Source organism: Brassica napus, chromosome C1 (assembly GCF_020379485.1).
Source record: "Brassica napus cultivar Da-Ae chromosome C1, Da-Ae, whole genome shotgun sequence".
Classification (NCBI taxonomy): domain Eukaryota; kingdom Viridiplantae; phylum Streptophyta; class Magnoliopsida; order Brassicales; family Brassicaceae; genus Brassica; species Brassica napus.
The window spans coordinates 20797855-20818113 of record NC_063444.1 but is presented as its reverse complement, the minus strand read 5'-3'; the positions used below and the strand labels follow the sequence as shown (position 1 = coordinate 20818113).

The following is a 20259-nucleotide window of genomic DNA, read 5'->3' as shown; positions in this document are numbered from 1 at the left end:
TAATGCATCTTGCTCATGGTCCCTTGTGTACTGAATCATGGATAAACACACTTGAGTTGTCACATCCTTTATGCCAATATTTTTTGACAAACTCTAGTGGTACACCATTCCCAAAATCCCTTCCTCCTTTTAAGCTTTCATTATTTGATGAGTGAGGCCTTTTTCGGAAATCCTTACATGTGCATGATGTTGAGAGTATCGGAAACGACAATGCTTGGTCTTCATTCTTGCTAGATTAGGCACTCTATTGTCTAGCTATAGGAGGGGGTGAGTGTGGTGACTATGGTTTGGAAGCATGAAAAGTTCAAAGGAAAAGAATAGACTCTCTTTGTGTTTAAATGGATAATCTTATTGGAATTAATAGATAAATGTCTAGCTCGAGTTTATGAAAAGTCTTGGCCCCCGAAAAAAAAAAAAAGATAAAAAGAAAGAAAAAGGGGGCTAGCAAAGTTGTTTAGAGCTAAGATTTGTTCAGAAGTTAGAGAAAATCCTTTATAGATTTCAAAGAAAAAGAGTTTTATGTGCAAAGTATTCTTGGGATCTTTTGGTGAGAGATGGGAGTTGGGTTTGACATTGGTAAGTGATTGTGTAACCTGTATGTTTTGGAAAAGGGTATAACAATGGAGATTGAGCATTGTATGCATGAGTTGGTCTCTTTCTTAGATATATTATGTGCAATGTCAAGGCTACCTGTTTTGAGAGTAAACCACTTTAAAAGATCATGGATTTTGAACCTCTTGACCCACTTGAATAAAAGCCTTCCCTTACTCAACCAAATGATTTGGACAAATTGACCATTTGCAAGAATTCACTTGATGCTATGCTTAATGAACTTGAGAGTTGGCTGATTTGCATGTGTGAATGCATGATGATGAGTGTAGGGATGAAAAGAGTTGAGATAGGCCTAGAGAAGCTAGAGTATAATAAGAAAGGGTGTACTAATGCTGAATTTAGATGTTGATTTGAGTGCTCTGTGTGTTTATTTTGGCTATGAGCTCCCACCTTCAAACCTCTCTCCCTATGAGTTCTAGAAAGTTCACTTGAGGACAAGTAAAAGAATAAGTTTGGGGGAGTTGATATCTTGCATATTTACATTGTCTTATTCATTTATTCATGTGCATTTTCATCATATAGATTACGGTTTAGCCATGTCTAGGTTGCATTTTGCATACATATGTCTCTATTAGGTATTGGAGTACCACATGGAGTTCCCGGAGACATTTGGGCGCATTTGGAGCTCAAAAGAAGTGTTTAAAGCGATCAACGGACGAGCAGCGCACCAGAGCGACCTCACCGGAGCGACGCCGTGAAGTCGCTGTGACACACATCCCGGAGCGACCTGGCCAGAGCGACGCTCCAAGGTCGCTCGCGTCTCCATGGCGAGACGACACAAAACGAAGCCGGGACCGACGTCTTCAGAGCGATACAGCGAGGTCGCTCGCGACGAGACGACCCGGGAGCGATGTCTTCGGAGCGACACAGCCAGGTCGCTCGCGAAGAAACAACCCGGGAGCGACGTCTTGCAGCGACGTGCCGAGGTCGCTCCGCATCTATTTGTTTGGCGAATTCATGATTTCTCAAGGACCTTTTGGTCATTTCATTATGCACGTTTTTACTTTTCAAAAACCTATGTTTTAAGTACCTTGGGAAGCCACCCAGAAAAACAATCTCTTTTCGAGAGAACAACTAGTAAAACTTCTTTTGATTCAGATTTGATTGTTTTCATCTTGTGTTCTTGTTGATTTCTTATCTATTTCTCTACATTATTAATCTGAAATCCACCATGGGTTTAAGAGGAATCATGGAGATTAGTGAGTAATCACCTTTTGAATTCATCGGTTAGGGAGATCAAGGGTGATTAGGTTAGTTCTAGGATGTTTTAGTGTAGATCATTTTGTTCCTTGCTAGTAGAGTATTCATAATGAATCTTATGAGTTGGCTACCCAAAAGTTGATCTTTAGACATTTCCCACCCACAAGGTGTTTGATGAAATGCCTGAGACAACTCTCCTAAGCTTTTAACATACTTTACCAAAGACATTTGTTGTTAAAGGTGTTAAGATAGCCAATAGACCTGTTAGTAATGATTGCTTTCATATTATTCAACCAAAGACATTTGATGTTTGAGATATGTTAGTAAATGAACATTCATCTAGACATAGAGTTTGTTTAAGATTGTGTCTAAGCTTAAGGTTGATAGTTTGATTGATCTTTTGCCATCCTTAGTTCGAAACTTGATCACCCAAGGTCTAATTCCTATGCCCATGAGTTCTCTTTTCCCTTAGTAAAGAAAGTCATTTCATTTATCATTAATCATTAGTTTAAAAACCATCTAAATCATTGGTTGCACTTAGATTAAGTGAGTACTTGCATTCTCAGTGCTTTGATATCCCTCAGAACTGGTTCGACATTCACTATACTACAACATTTGTCTTAGGAGCCTTGAAAACTCCAAACATCAACAAGGCACAAGACAGAACAATCGAAAAGCTGAAGGACAAGTGCAAGGCGCTGAGCAAGACGGTGAAGAAGCAAGCAAAGACTTCAGCCAAGTTCATGAAGAAGGTGGCCGATGTTTTGACCAGAGGAGGAATAGATGGATGTAGCTTAGCGGACTTCGCCTTCGCGAACACATCAGTCCCCCAGCCCCCGCCTCACCCCACTGATCTTGGCTTTCCACGCACTGATAGACAGCTCCAGCGACAATGGAGGAACCCACCCACTCAGCCTTCCGCCTCTGGAAACAAGTCTCCATCCCTAGCCTCTTCAGAAAGTGAAGCTGAGATTGAAGAAGTTCGTATGGAGACTACAGCTCAGGACATGGAGGTTACTACACCACGTTTCCACCGGACGACGATGATGCTGGGGCATCTGCCCCCACTTACCATCCTTGAAGGTACTTCTCTACTTTCCCCTGTATATACCATATTAGCCATTTCGTTTTTCCATATTAGTCTTCTCTTTTTGGGTATCTCTCTTTCCTTGACAACACAGAGGCTGTGTCATTTAAGTTTGGGGGAGGTACCAAGTATTTGATCATGTTTGCTTTGATGTTTTTTCATTGAGTCATGCATTGCATATCTATTTGCATATAAAAAAAAAATATCATTTAGTTTGCATCATTTGCATTTCTAGGAGAGTCTAGAGCATATAAGTTGCATTCACTTGCATTGGGAGCAATGATTTTAAATACCTTGTAAAGAACACTACTTTGCACCTGAGTAGCTTATGCACTTCTCAAAAGGACTTGTATGCTTCGAGCCTTGAAAACTCTTCCTGAAACTTGTTGATTGCTGAAACTTAGTCTTTGAAGCCAACTACAACCTTATTTGAACTGAATGAACTTAATGCATCTTGCTCATGGTCCCTTGTGTACTGAATCATGGATATGCACACTTGAGTTGTCACATCCTTTATGCCAATCTTTTTGACAACCTCTAGTGGTAGACCTCTCCCCAAAATCCCTTCCTCTGTTTAAGCCTTCATTGATTGATGAGTGAGGCCTTTTTCGGAAAGTCTTACATGCACATAATGTTGATAGTATCGGGAACGACAATGCTTGATCTTCATTCTTGCTAGATTAGGCACATTATTGTCTAGCCATAGGATGGGGGTGAGTGTTGTGAAGTTTGATTTGGGAGTATGAGAAAGTTGAAGGAAAAGAGTGAACTCTTGTGTTTAATTGACTAGTCTTTATGGGATAAGTAGAGAAACTTCTAGCTCGATTTGTGAAAAGTCTTGGCCCCCAAACCAAAAAAAAAAAAATGAAAGAAAAAGAAAGAAAAGGGGACTAGCAAAGTTGTTTAGAGCTAAGATTTGTTTAGAAGTTAAGAAAATCCTTTATAGATTTCAAAGAAAAAGAGTTTTATGTGCAAAGTGTTCTTGGGGTCTTTTGGTGAGAGATGGGAGTTGGGTTTGACATTATGAAGTGATTGTGTAACTTGTATATTTGGGAAAAGCGTAGAACAATGGAGATTGAGCATTGTATGCATGAGTTGGTCCCTTTCTTAGATATATTATGTGCAATGTCAAGGCTACTCGTTTTGAGAGTAAACCACTTTAAAAGATCATGGATTTTGAACCTCTTGACCCACTTGAATAAAAGTCTTCCCTTACTCAACCAAATGATTTGGACCAATTGACCATTTGCAAGAATTCACTTGATGTTTTATGCTTAATGAATGTGAGAGTTGGTTGATTTGAATGTGTTGATGCTTGATGATGAGTATAAGGGCAAAAAGAGTTGAGATAGGCCTAGAGAAGCTAGAGTGTAATAAGAGAGTGTGCTCATGTTAGATTAGATGTTGAATCGAGTGCTAGTTGTGTTTCTTTTGGCTATGAGCTCCCACCTTCAAACCTCTCTCCCTATGAGTTCTAGAAAGTTCACTTGTGGACAAGTAAAAGAACAAGTTTGGGGGAGTTGATATCTTGCATATTTCCATTGTCTTATCCATTCACCCATGTGCATTTTGATCATATAGACTAGGATTTAGCCATGTTTAGATTGCATTTTGCATACATGAGTCCTTATCAGGTATTGGAGTACCACATGGAGTTCTTGGAGACATTTGGGTGCATTTGGAGCTCAAAAGAGGTGATAAAGGTAATCATTGGACGAGCAGTGCATGGGAGCGACCTCACCGGAGCGACACCGTGAAGTCGCTGTTACACCCTTTCAGAGCGACTTGACCGGAGCGACACAGCGAGGTCGCTCGCGTCTCCATCACCTGGAGTGACGTGACCGGAGCGACACAGCGAGGTCGCTCGCGTCTCCATCACCCAGAGCGAAGTGACCGGAGCGACACAGCGAGGTCGCTCGCGTCTCCATCACCCGGAGCGACGTGACCGGAGCGACACAGCGAGGTCCCTCGCGAAGAGCGACCCAGAGCGACGTCTCGCAGCGACCCCTCCAGGTCGCTCCCGAAGCCTGGAGCGACCTCTCGGAGCGACTACTGGAGGTCGCTGCGCGCCCTCTGATTGCTCGGATTCATTTCTACTCAAGGGTTTTTTGGTCATTTCATTATGCACGTTTTTACTTCTGAAAACCTATGTTTTAAGTACTTTTTTGGCAGCCACCAGACAGATTATCTTTTGTTCTAAGAAAAACTTTTGGAAAGTTCATCTCTTGAATCATCTCTGTTCATCTAGTTATTGCAATTCTGTGTTTTCCAATTCGTTGTTGTATCCCTCTGTATGATTAATCTGAAATCCAAAATGGGTTTAAGAGGAATCATGAAGAGTAGTGAGTAATCACTATTTGAATTCATGGGTTAGGAAGATTAAGGGTGATTAGGTTAAAGCTAGGATGTTTTAGAGTAGATCATTCCAAAACCTTGCTAGTAGAGTAATCATAATGCATCTTCTGAGTTAGCTTCTCAAAAGTTGATCTTTAGGCATTTTCCACCCAAAAGGTGTTCGATGAAATGCCTGAAACAACTCTTCTAAGCTTTTAGCATATTTTGCCAAAGACATTTGTTGTTAGAAATGCTAAGATAGCCTTAGACCTGTTAGTAATGATTGCTTCCATATTATTCAACCGAAGACATTTGTTGTTTGAAATGTGTTAGTAAATGAACATTCATCTAGACATAGAGTTTGTTTAGAATTGTGTCTAAGCTTAAGGTTGATAGTTTGATTGTTCGTTTGCCATCCTTAGTTCGAAACTTGATCACCCAAGGTCTAATTCCTATGCCCATGAGTTCTCATTTCCTTAGTTAAGAAAGTCAACTCATTTACCGTTTTTATTATTCTGAAACTGCATTAGTAATAATCATTAGTTTAGAAGACCTTTAAAATCATCGGTTGCACTTAGATTAAGTAAGTAATTGCATTCTCAGTGCTTGAAATCCCTTGGAATTGGTTAGACAATTATTTATACTACAATATTTGTCTTAGGAGCGTTGAAAACTCCTAATATCAATCAGATTCTTTTGTTTTTTTTTTGAAACACCTTTGGATCAGGTTCTATATTCTTGATTTCATACCTTTAGCTTTTGTGTTTGGAATTAAAAATGCGAAAGTTCCAATTTTCAAATGGCAAATGCATTTGAGTTTTTCTTCTCATCAAATAGTAAAGGTTATAAATGAATATAAAATTAAGAGAGTCACATTTCTCTTATTTGGAAGACCAGCTTTAAAAACAATAATAATATTTCTATAATAAAATCTTGAAAACTCTTGCAAGTGTGGTCACATGTGTCACGTTTAGGAACTGGCTCTAAGAAAATACCAAATTCCAGTTTAGAAGAAGATAAGACATTTAAGAAAAAATAATCGTTTTCAAAATGGGCTTGACAGATACGTGAACAGACAAATTGGGCCATGGGATTTAAAAAACAAAACTCGCTTAAAATAAAGACCTAATGTTGCCACGTCACCGTATAATGACGTAATTGAATATTCAAGATGACCCACTTAACTAGATCCATCTGGCTAGCTCTCGAAATCCTACCGCCGACTTATTTACACAAGATGCCCCTTCTTTATCACGCCGATCTTGCTCGTAAGCCAGACCGTTGGAGGGTAAACCAGTCTTTTGAAGTATTTATAGAAGACACGCTTTGTCTAAGATGTTCGACGATAAGAGGATTAATTAAAAGAAAAAGAAAAAGAAAAATTATGTTGTAATTAGAGAGTTTAGAGACTGAATATTTTTGTGTTATTATTAATGATCAAGTGGATTTTTTTATATAAGACAAGATGAAGATAAATGGAAAGTATCCAAAACCTAAACTCACTAGGATTAGGAAAACTAATAATAAATAATAATGGAAAGATTAGATCTACTAGGAAAAGGAAAGTGTTTCCTTTTCTCCAAGCTTTGTGGCCGCCTTTCTCTCTCTTGAAGTCGGTTCTCTCTCTCTCCTCTCTCTAGGCTTCAGCCGTCTCTCCATCTTCTAGGTATTGGGCCGGTCTTGGACCGGGCCTGGTTAATGGCAATCCACTCCATGATTTATAACACTCCCACTTGGATGCCATAACCATACATGATCTGTAGTACGCTTCATGTTGCCTCATTAAAACCTTATCAGGAAAATCCAGTGGGAAAAAACCATGATGAAGGAAAAAGAGTACAACACGCACTACTCCCCCTGATGTGAACCTCAGTGTAGGTTCTACATTCTACGCATCTTGGTGCATGATATTTCATGTATGTATAGGATGGGAGTAATTGGCCAGTTTCATTACGGAACCGTAATTAGACCACTTCGACTTCTTAGGTCGTTTCTCATGTCTTTTGACATTGAGTGTCCCGGTAAAGCATGTGTGCTAAACAATGTGAACCATATTGTTCTCGGGGATCACTATTGGGTCTTTGCAAATCATGTTTGCATGTGTCCATAGTCTAGACGTGATCGTCTACTGCCAAACTCTTTACTTCGGCAATTTATGGTTACCATTCGACCATGTTTCAATCTGGCCGATCCATGTTCAGATCATAGACCTTGTCTATACATGTCCATTACTTGTCTCATGAGTGTTCAAGATCAATCATCATTGCTGTGAGTTTATAATCTCTTATTATGGCTCAGTGGCCGAACACTCTCATGGATGTGGACATCGATTTCTTTGCCTTAGGCAGTACCATATCTATCTCGGACATTGTAGTTTTTTATCCATCTCTTGATGGTGTCTCATGACCTATGTTGCTGTGGATTATATCACACACTGAAATATATATTATTAGGTCATAGATCTTGGCTCTCACAAGCTTATGGACTATAATACATTTGTATATGGTTGATCTTTTGTCTCTATTAGCCCGTGATCAAGAAGAAGGGCTAGACGCCTTTTAGACTTAAAAGCCGGACGCGTCTAGTAGAAGAGTCAGACGTTCTTTGCTGAAGAGCCGGACGCCCTTAGACGGACAGATTCGGACATATTTAGTTTGAAGGACCGGGGCCGGACGCTTTTGGTCGGACACCCCCATAGATTTATTCTATGCCTACTAACCTCTTTAAGGTTTAGTATAATCACAAGGAATTTCAAATATATGGACTGTATTGGATTGTCTTTTATACAACTCCAAGATCAATTTCTTTTACATACTATATGCAGCTGCTTTATGTTTCAGTCCATGAATCAACTTAGGAACGAAGCTGTTCTTTCATCTTATCCAGTGATCCATATGCTGCTTACTACATCATTTGTATCTAATTTCTTTCTTATGACCAGACCATTGTCAATTTCAAAAATCTGTAGCAGCATCCACCACATAGGAGTTTATCTCCTTATAATCTGTTCTTTTGATCTCTGTGAGTACCTTGTGTAACAAGCTATAATCTAATGCTGTTAAGTAGGAAGACATGAACACTCTTACATCTCGTGATCATGTGCCTTCTCTCACGGTTTCTTTATCTCACAAGATCCATCTATTTCACTGGTTTATCAGATGGCGTTTCTGTATATGTATATGGCCAATACGCCCATCTCTCTTTTAGATACTTTGAACCTCCACGTTTTATCTTTTCTAATCTCTATGATCTTTTATGATTGTATGAGTACTCTTTCGTGAGTTCATGATCCTCGTTCATTTCTTTATGTTCAAGTGCTATAACTTTATGTATCTTTATACAAATGTGTGTGTGTGTCGACATTTTCATGTGGTTCCATTATGTTCCAGACATGATCTATAGATTTGAGATCTTATTATCCAGGACCTTTATTACCTAGTAGCTTGGCGTCCCAAGCCACATGGTTTGGTACCTTAGATGTGTAGCTGCGCAGCCTTTTCTCAATGTCTGGTATGGTTTCTCTTATAATCTCGGATCTGTATTCTATGCACCATTCTTTTCTATCTGAAATTCCTTTATCTTATGGAACACTTGGTCTATCTTGTATAGACTTTATCGCAACTTGACTATGTCTCTTCTAGGACATTCATTTGGTGCTAAGCTGGTTAGTCATTTCTCGAGTCAGTGTCTGGCATTTCGATTAGCTTCTCAATTAGCTAGCTTTATATAATCTTTCTTTGGACATCTTAAATTATAATCTCTAGTCCGAGGATCTTTACCAAGACAATGATGGTTAAAACCATTCGTACTTTTAACATTCTTTATCCAGCTTATAATATTTCTCCTTTAATATTCAGATTCATTTGTTTCATGCAATTCGTACCTGGCCAATATTTTAATCACCCATGTTTTGGCTCACGGTCTTTTGAATTCGTGGAGAAGATCTTATTCTTATATATTCTCAATCCTCTTCTGAGGTTCCATCTTAGACGGCACATGTATGTATGTGGTGGTTTATTCAAAATCTCTTAAGATGGTGTATGTCTGGTTTTATGACCCGTATTCAATCTGAGATGGGAATATATCTATGCTCACTTATATGGCCTGATGCATATGATCATATTATCATTCTATACACGTAAAACATAATGTCCCCAAGCTTATAGACTTTAGAATCTTAGTCTTATAGATAATGGCTTACATGACCGAACCTTTTATAGGTAATGGCCTCTTTGGCCGGTTATGTCCCTTGCGGCCGACCTGTTCATAACATGGTCTCTTTGGCCGAGTAATGGCCTTATGGTTTGGCTGTTTTAAAACATGGCCTCTACGCCCGAGGAATGACCTTTTATGGCCGAGCCATTTATAACATGGTCTTTAGACCATATTGGTACACGAACTTGTAGTATTGATCATGGGTTTATCCTCTCTCCCCCCTCATGACCATACTATAAGGTCGTGGTGCTTGGGACAATTAAGCCTAATGAGTTTCCCTTTGTGTACATGTTTCACAACGTGAGATCTTTTACGGGATAACTCTGTGCCTTTTCAATCTTTGCATCAAGTTTAGATTTTAGGATAATCCTATCATGCCATATAGTGTAAAATTTTGTGGTGTTATCTCAATATGGTTACCACATCTCTTGCCTCTTTATCATACTGATCTGTAGCATAGTTTTGATCAGTAGAGATCATAGGTATAGTCTCGACCACTTTCTTTCAAGGTCTTAGGCGTTTTTCTAAAGGAACTTGTTTCCTTCCTTACCCATTGTTTCTACTTGGAAACCATACATTATAACTTCAATGGGTCACATGTTCTTTTGGGTGTGTATAATGCCTTTTAAGGCAATGTCTTAGCCATAGTTTCTTTACTATGCTTACTATACACATTCATGATTTCTTACTTGGTTTTATGCCCTTTAGACAAAAATAGAATCATTCATATGTTCAAGTAAGATCAGGCAAGATAATGAATTCAAAACCAATTCCATTGTATATATAAAATCGTGAAACATCAAATAGGTTTAAAAGCAAATCACAAAATCATAGACTTAAAATAAAATCGTGTCGAGATCCTTTTAGTTAAATAGATAAGCCGGCCTGTCCATCTATTACATTGGACACGACTGCATTGGATTCATCTTGATCCATTTCCTCTGGATATTTCAGCTCACTGCTTTTCTTTAGTACCTTGTCATTCTCAATCACCGTTAGGCAAGAGATCAGGTCATTGTAAGTGGTAGAACCTCTTTCTATATAGATATGTTTTGACAACAAATCTTCTGGATGGAATGTGGAGTATGTCTTGAATAGACAATCATTATCTGTTACCTCTTCTCCACATAATCTCAGTTGGTACACGACCCTGGACAACGCAAAGTGAAACTCGGCCACTGTCTCAAAGTCTTGGAATCTGAGACTCATCCATTCATGTTTGACCTTTGGTAATAATACCATAGTGTATCTGGACTTTAATTATGTCCAAAGGTCACGAGGATTCTCAATATGTAGATATTAATTTCTCAGTTCCTTAGTGAGATGATGGCGCACTATTGTAATGGCTCTTAACTTTTCACTTCTAGTTACATAATCACCCTGAATGATACTCCTTCCGAGTCCTCTTGATTTCAGGGTAACTGAAGTGTTCATTGCCCATTCTAGATAATTATTTCCAGAGAGATTTAGAATGACATAATCCATGGGTTCAAATCTCGGCATCTGAAATCATATTATCAATCAATTCATTGATTTAGAATTCTTGCAACCAATTTAAATAATCAGTGCACATGATTTCATAAGTCTCTCTATAATGCTTAGGCCATACGGCTTTGCATTGTGATGCTTATACCTCACGGCCATTATAAGATACAACGATCTTAAGGATCGGATCATGATGCAATCCGGTTTATATAACCATCCGGATACTAGGCCACACGGTCACTTTGATATTCACTAAGCCACACGGCTTTTAATCAATCAAGGGCACAAGGCCGCAAGTGTGAGCAATGCATTAGGCTACACGGCCGTTTGGTATGTTTCGTAACACAATGTCACACAATACATATCAATTAAGTTTACCAATTTCAAGGTTGGTAATGTTTCAGCTAGATTTTAGAATCAAGTAATCTAGCAACCTAACTCACATTCAATATGTAAATATTCCTAATCTTTAAATCAATCTTTCAAGCAATGTGAGATTTAAGGTTTTCAAGGCCTTTAGGGATTTCAAACGAGATTAAGGGTTTCAAGGCCTTAAGGATTTCGAATTTTGAGATTAGATCTATCAATCCTAAAATCTCAGATCAATCAATCAAACAATCAAACAATTTAGAAACCTCAATGATCAATAGATCGGATGAAGTCAAAACCGATTTAAGCTTTTAGGGTTTTCTATTTGATCACTAGATCATTAGGATTTTGAGATTCAAAACCTATTAAGGTTCGATTTTAATTGATTTAATCAATCTCAATGGGGATATCGAACTTAAGATAATGAGCTTCGATTTACTCATTAGGGATTGGTCAAGCTTGAGATCGTGGGTTCATGGTCATGTTATGGATCGCGAACATCTTTGTGTTGAGATCTTTGCACCAACTCCTCTCAGCTCATGAAATAAAAACAAGGAGTATTAGATTACATGAACACCATAATCTGAACAAGATATCATCAAACAACTAAGGTATGATAAACTTATCTTTCACAGGATTTGAATTTTGCTAGAAAATCTTGTTGGTTCGGATTAGGGTTCCAAAAGACCAAGACGGCGCCGCGTATTGTTCCAGCGAGTGAGAGCGTGTCTAAGATTGGATCGAAAAATGGTTTGCGCTGATGGATTTTTCTCGTCAAGAGATTCAATTTGATATATGGCTCGTCGTCTGGTTCCTCAGGGTTTGAGAGATAGATCGATTTTAAGTTACACCTGATTTAGGGTTTATGTATGACGGATTTTAGGTTAGGTTTTGTCTCAGGGTTTTGGAGTCTATCGTGCTGATAACGTGTTGTAATTAGAGAGTTTAGAGACTGAATATTTCTGTGTTATTATTAATGATCAAGGGGATTCCTTTATATAAGGATTACAAGATGAAGATAAATGGAAAGTATTCAAAACCTAAACTCACTAGGATTAGGAAAACTACTAATAAATAATAATGGAAAGATTACATCTACTAGGAAAAGGAAAGGGTTTCCTTTTCTCCAAGCTTTGTGGCCGCCTTTCTCTCTCCTGAAGTCGGCTCTCTCTCTCTCCTCTCTCTAGGCTTCGATCGTCTCTCCATCTTCTAGGTATTGGGCCGGTCTTGGACCGGGCCTGGTTAATGGCAATCCACTCCATGATTTATAACAAATTAGACTTTGTTGGGTCGCCAAAAATAGAGGAAGAAGCAAAAGAGAAAAGAGAAAGAGCGTTAGCGATAAAAAAGCCTTGGAGAAAAGGTCTTCTTCTTCCCTCCTCCTTTATAAGATGTCGTATCACGCCTCTTCTTCTGCTACCAATCTTCGCCGTCATCTCGCTTCCGTCTAATCACGATCCACCGCTGATTTTTCCGTTGAGCTTCTTCCGTGAGGTAGCTGTTCTTTTACGCCTTCAGATTTTTTTCGGTTGTTTTCTCCTGGTGTATCGGCGTATCTGGAATATTCACTAGCCTTGGTTTGAGTTGTTCTAGATTCGATTGACCTTTTCGTTAGCTTCTAGATTCTCTATTTGTAGTTTGATTTCCAAGCTTCTTCCTCGTTGATTTTAGGTTTTCGAACATGGGCGAGAATCTATGTTGAATAATGTCTTCGGTTAGGTTAGTATTGAATATTGATGATAGGATTGAGCACGAGGTCTTTGCTTTGTACCTTTTGACTGACTACCTTCATGATAACTGATTCTTGCTTACTCCTTGTTAATTGCGACCTATCGATTGATCTTGTGGTTTCATCTCTTCTGCTACTGCTTGAATGTTTTATTGATCTTCTTGTCACGGTTAGATTTCTGGAAAATTCGTTATAGGTTCGAATCTTATAGCCTTGCGTTTGGAGATTTGATTGACATTTTTGTCAGCTTCTAGATTATCCATTTGTGGTTGATTCGCCAGCTTCTTCTTCCTCGATTTTAGGTTTCAGTGAGCTCTGAATCATTAGGTTTCAATGGTGTAGATGATAAGATTGAGCATGCTGCCTTTGACTACCTTCTTCGATATCTGATTCTCATTTACTCCTTGTTAATTGCATTCCGTGCTTGTTTCGTGTTTATTTATTGATCTTTTGATGATGCAGAGCCATGCCTACTTTCTCAGCTATTTCTTTGGATAGAATGCTTGAGCCAGGGGCTGCTTCCACATCTGCCGAGGCTGTTCCAAGTAGAAGGTCATATTATGCAAAGCCACCAATATCTAAGCAGGAGAAAGGCAAAGAAACTCGCCCTCGGATGTCACCGGCTCTCTACGCCACTCCTGATGCAATCCCACTCCCCAACTCGCCATCATCTTTCCTACCCTCGCCTTATATCATCAACCACAAATCACGCGGACCGCATCTTTTGAAAAGCTCTTCTGAGGCTAATGTGGCTTCTTCCCAACAGAAGCCTCTAGAAGATGAAGCTATTGCTAATGGTGCAGATGTAAAGGCCTCGCCTAGGAGGAAGTCCACCTCCTTCTTGTTTCCTATAAGTGAGGCTACCGAGGAGGATTATTCCAACTTTGATTTTGATGGAGTTGTTGATGGTCCTGTTGGTAATTGGAGTCCGCTTGATTGGAAAATTGGTAATGGAAAGTCAGAGTTGGATAACCCTGCTGCCAATGATTTAGAATGGGAGAACAATCTACCTGAGCCTGTCACTGCCAAAGCAGACAAGGAGAGTAAGTCTGAGGATCTCTATGACCCGGGTGAGTCAGCAAGCTTCACAAGTAACACAGATGCAGGAGAGGAAAGTTCAAACAGACTTGCTACGCCTGTGGGAGAGTTTTATGACGCTTGGGAAGGTACGTTTCTACTTTTCATTTTCATTACTTATTATTGCCTTGTTAGATGGCTGTGAACGTTATGATCCTGAGAGTCATGAGTCAGATTAGTATGAAAGCATATTTCTTTACCCATGTATATGCAAAGGATCTTATACTATTGAATAGTTAAACCGATGGTGTGAATGGGAAGTGTTTTTGTAATCCAACTCTAACCTTAAAGTTCCCATTTCTTGGTTTTTCAAAACTATCAACGGACAGCGGAATACAGAGTTCAATTAACAACACTGAATCTGAACTAAGGGAGATAAGGCTGAGTTTACTAATGGAAATTGAAAAGAGAAAACAAACAGAGGAGGCGCTAGAGCAGATGAAAATACACTGGCAGAGACTCCGTGAGCAGTTGGCCCAGGTGGGTGTGTTCGTTCCTATCGATCCCACCATCTCAACCAACAACTCGAACATATCAGAAGAATTATGCTGCCAACTCGAGGCTGCTAGGTTTGTCTCTGACTTTCTAAGCAGAGGTATGGCTAACGCAGAAGTAGAGATGGAGATGGATTCTATGCTCGAAACTAAGAACTTTGAAATCACACGCTTGTTTGATCGTGTACACCACTACGAAGCCGTGAACCGAGAAATGTCCAACGAAACCAAGAGGCCATAGGTAATAGAAAACCATATTATTCTTTTGTCATTCATCTCTGTCTTTCTTGGTCGTATGTATCTAATCTCCAGCTTTGTTGATACCAGAGTTAGCACGACGAGAGAGGCAGAAGAGAAAGAAGAGGCAGAGATGGATATGGGGATTAATTGCAGCAACCATTACACTAGGTAGCGCGGCGTTAGCATGGTCTTACATTCCTGCGTCCAGACCATCATCATCCGAAGCATCACAAACTCTCAAGGATGATTAAGTAAGCCACTTGTCTCCATAATGGGTGTTTGATATGAGCAAGAGAAATAAGATACATGACGTTTAGCACGCCTTGTGAATAGAAGATATATACAAGTTTGGTTATTGTTTTAACTTTTAACCGCTCAAGAGAGGTGTATAGCTCGGAGTAGCTACAACACACATGTTTCTTTTGTTTTCAGTGCCGGAGTGGCAGACACATTCACTAATATTTGTTCATGTTAACATTAAATGTTAGTTCTCTAGTATCGGGTGCTTGGCTTGCTTTTCTTTTTTCTCAGACACCCTTAACTGTATCTCATCATATTTCAATATGAAATATTAAGATGGTTTCAATATTTTAGTAACACCTTGATTGGTAGAACATTAGCATAAGCAATATGCAGTTGAAGCTGTATGCTATATTAATTATAATCTAATTATATGATTGGCAAAGCTGTAGCATTTAAAATAGTAAATGACCAAGATAGACATAATTAAAAAGTTAAAGAAAGAAGAAAAAAACAAAGAACAACAGTAACATCAAATTAATGTGTCTATGTATCCCACTACAAAAAAGAGAGTTTTTCTAACGGAGAATCTGACCGATATTGTTTTGGTCGGAAATTTCCGACAGATTTCCAACGGAAATGTAAATTGGTCATAATTTTCCGGCGGCTAAAAATCCGACAGAAAACAGTCAGAAATTTCCGACCGTTTTCCGACGACAATAATTTAAATTATTATCCGTCATCAATCCTTCAGAAATCTGTTGGAAATGTCCGACCGACAACAGTCGTCGGAAATCGGTCAGATATTTCCAATGGATTTGTAACCAAAATTCAAACGTTTTTCTAGCCATTGGAAATCGGTCAGAAACGATCAGAAAATTTGTCTTTAGATATCAAAATCATACTCCTTGCTCATTCACATATTTCACTCTACAAAAAAAAAAATTCTACAATACAAAATGTCTTCCTCAAATCATAATGAATATTTTAGGTCTTGGATGGATAAGAATCATCAAGATCTATCTACTGGACTTGGATTCATACCTTACTCGTTGGTTGCTTAGGATCTTGTGGGTTTGACATCGCTTCTGTTTTTCATAAATTACACAAATACTATTATACTTTGTGCTTCAAAATATAAACTGAACTGAAAATAGCACAAGTTCACCGTGAAAATCAATATACTGAGCACAAAATAACATGTTGAAAAACAAACACATGAACTAATAACTAAACACAGAAAAAAGCTAACACAGCTACCTTCTCATGGAAAACACAAACTTGAGTGAATAAATAAATTGTATATGATCAATGAATTATATTAGATAAAAACAACAACATACCTTACGTTTAACGTGAAGTTCTTGACGGTTGTTTTTAGCTAACCACAGATCTTTGTTTTCATCCTTTTTATAATAAAACTTACTTAGATATGATTAGGGTTTAGAAAATATTATGGTAGTATTTTCACAATTTTTAGTTAAAATATATAAGGGTGTTTTTGTAATTATTAATTAATAGGTTAGAATGCTCCTTTGAAAACTTCATAAGACTTCAATCCTCACATTGTTTTCAGTTCAGCTTTGAAATTTTTTAGCTTCTTAACAATTCTCATGAATTTTGAAAATTTTGAAAATTTTGAGATTAAAATTTTGAAAATTAAAATTCGCTTGTTATTGGTTTGAGATTAAAATTTTTGAAATTAAAATTTTGAAAATTAAAATTTTGAAAATTTTCAAAGCTGAACTGAAAACAATGTGAGGATTGAAGTCTTATGAATTTTAACAATTCCCATGAATTTAGGGGGGTTATTGGTAAGTGAATTCTCATGAATTTTGAAAATTTTGAGATTTTATTGTTATTGGTTCTTGGATTTCAAAAATCTTAGTAGAATTCATTATTATTGGTTTAAGAATTTTCAAAATCCATTCAAATCCATTGTTATTCAAAAAGTTTTGTTATTGATTATTTAATTCTAACAAAATCTAGTGTTATTGGGAGATGAATTTTTTATTCATTTTTACTCGTAAGACTCAACTTTCAAAATATCATATGCAACTTTGTGATTTTCAAAATCCATGTGAAAAAAAATTAGAAAACAAAATAATTATTCTTACCAAATATCTAGTGCACCTTAAATCCAAAATTATATGTCCAAAACTATAATTCATTACATGTATATACTTTTACATTTTAGAATTTATAATTATTTTTATAAATAATTATCATTTAGAATAAAAATATTAATAATTACACTTATAAATATTAATAATTTTAAAATAAATTTTCTAAAATAGTCACAAAAAAATTTTGAATTTCAAAATAAAAATTTGAGCGTCGAATCCTGGGTTACACGAACAGACCGGAGTTTAGAAAATATTTTGAAAAAAAAAAATCCAAAATTATAAAAATTATGTAAATTTCAAATTTAAAAACATATAATTCGAAATTATAAAAGAAACTTATTTATTCTTAATTTTTATTATTTTATTACTTTTATATATATAAAGATGAGGTAAAATCGTCTTTTTCCCTTTTCATGAATTTGTTTTGGTCATTTTTCTCTTTGAATGCTCTTTTTATGACAAAAACTTTAAAATGGTTATTTAAAAAAGATTGTCCAATTTTGTATGTAGCATTATTATTTTCTTTTTAATTTGAATGAAAAAAATAAAAAATAATGCTTATGATTTAGAAAAACATAAATTTAATATTTACTTTACAAAAAGAACAATAGAAAATAGGTAATACAAATTAATGAAAATTTATAGTAATCCAAAAAAAGTTATGATCAATTTTCATAATTCAATGTATATAAACTTTTACAATCCAGGTAACTTTTAAAATCTATCAACTCTTAAAATTCACAAATTCTACACAAATTCATCTCCCGGTTATTATTTGTCTTAACGCGATTTATCAAATCGGTTATGTTTGTGGTCAAAGAGACATTTTATTAATGGGGATGATTTAAGTTTGCAAGAGGGAGAGAGATCAATGTGTAAAAACATGTTTTTGGTAGGTACAACAAGAAGTTGTATCAAGAACATGTTTGTTGAATAATTCAACAACACATTTCTTTTGTGTTTTTGGTAGGTGCAACAAGAAGTCTCACCAACTCCTTATAATCTCCTATAAATAACCACACAAGGAGAAGAAGAAATCCATCCCAAAACAAAGAGAAAACAAGAGAAGAAGAGAGTGGGCAAGAGAGAAAAAAAAAATCTTTCGTGTGAGAAAATCTTTCTTTATAAGAAATTAAGTGTAATTTCTTGAGTGTATTTGGGGTCTGGTGTGAGTTGAGAGCTTGTAAAAATTTCCCGGGTTGATAATAAAAGATCTGTAGCAGGTCCAGAGACGTAGTCAAGATTGGCCGAACTCCGTTAACAATTGTGTGTGTGTTTTCCCGCTCCCATAAATTCGGTTTTCCGCAAAAATTTGACCGCATATTTCCTAACAACTGGTATCAGAGCTTGAGTTACGGTGATCGGTCAAAAATTTTTGCGGAGTTACTATTCACGTGAACAGTAATTCGTGAATAGTGAATTTTTGTCGGTAACATCGGTTTGTCGACGTAGGTGTTCTAATACATGGTGGTTCCAGAAACGATGGGAGGCGAAGACGGTTCGGCGCACAGTATCGAAACATTTGACGGTACAGATTATGCATTTTGGAGAATGCAAATTGAAGATTATCTGTACGGAAAGAAGCTTCATCAACCGCTGAGCAAGAAGCCTGAGAAGATGGATCAGGATGAGTGGGAGCTCCTTGACAGACAAGTTCTGGGTGTTATAAGGTTAACACTGTCGAAAAACGTTGCTCACAACGTTGCGAAGGAGAAGACCATAGAAGGGCTCATGAAACTTCTCTCTGATATGTATGAGAAACCTTCGGCAAACAATAAGGTGTTTCTCATGAAGAAACTCTTTCATCTGAAGATGGAAGAAGGTGGTCTGGTTGCCGCACATGTGAACGAGTTCAATACGATTGTCAACCAACTGTCATCAGTTGAAATCGAGTTTGAAGATGAAGTGCGAGCACTGATTTTGTTGGCATCTCTGCCAAATAGTTGGGAGCCAATGAGGGCAGCGGTTAGTAACTCTGTGGGTACTCAAAAGCTCAAATTCAATGATGTTTGAGATCGTATCCTTGCTGAGGAAGTTCGAAGGATAGACTCTGGGGAGGCATCAATGAGCTCTGCTTTCAACGTGGAAAATAGAGGGAGAAACCCAGATAGAAATAACAGGAGTAATGGCAGATCGAAGTCAAGGAATGGACGAGGTCAGTCTAAATTCAGACAGCCTGCAGAGTGCTTGAATTGTGGAAAGACAGGTCACATTAAGGAGAATTGCCGAGCACCACCGAAGAAGGAAGACAACACTAGAGGCGGAGCCAATGCAGTGACACGTGAAATCGATGATGCATTGATAGTGTCTGTTGATTCCCCGAGGAAAATTGAAGCTCGTGATGCAACTGCAAATACCACCAAAGCGTCAATCTCCTATGTCGATAGCCCAGTTGATTCATGGGTGCTTGACTCAGGAGCGTCGTTCCACACCACACCGCACCATAACATCATGGAAAATTATGTTGCGGGAAATTACGGAAAGGTATATCTTGCTGATTGATTACCTTTGGACATAGTTGGTATTGGAGATATCAACCTGAAAAATGTCAGACGGACGTGTGTGGAAGATTACCAAGGTCAGACATGTGCCAAAGTTGATGCGAAATCTGATTTCAGTAGGTCAACTTGATGATATGGGGCACGATGTTAATTTTGGTGGTGGAGCCTGGAGAGTCAAGAAAGGTTCCATGGTGGTGGCTAGAGGTCATAAAAGAGGCACTCTTTATATGACGACGAGTTATCAAGACACTGTTGCTGTTGTCGAGAATGCCAAACATACCAAGTTGTGGCATTGTAGGTTGGGACACATGAGTGAGAAAGGGATGAAACTCATGGTGGAAAATGGTGCTCTTCCGGATCTGAAGACGGTGGATCATCAGATGTGTGAAAGTTGCATCCTTGGGAAACAGAAACGAGTTAGTTTCTCTAAAGGAGGAAGAGAGCCAAAATCTGAGAAGTTAGAGCTGGTGCATACTGACGTGTGGGGACCCGATCCTGTTGCATCGCTGGGAGGTTCATACTACTATGTGACCTTTATTGATGACTCCAC

At 37.9% G+C, this 20259-nt stretch overlaps 1 pseudogene; it reads left to right on the top strand.

Moving 5' to 3' along the window:
* The first annotated feature begins 12451 nt into the window (after positions 1 to 12451).
* On the top strand, positions 12452 to 18574 carry LOC106373361 (annotated as a pseudogene).
* Positions 18575 to 20259: the final 1685 nt, after the last annotated feature.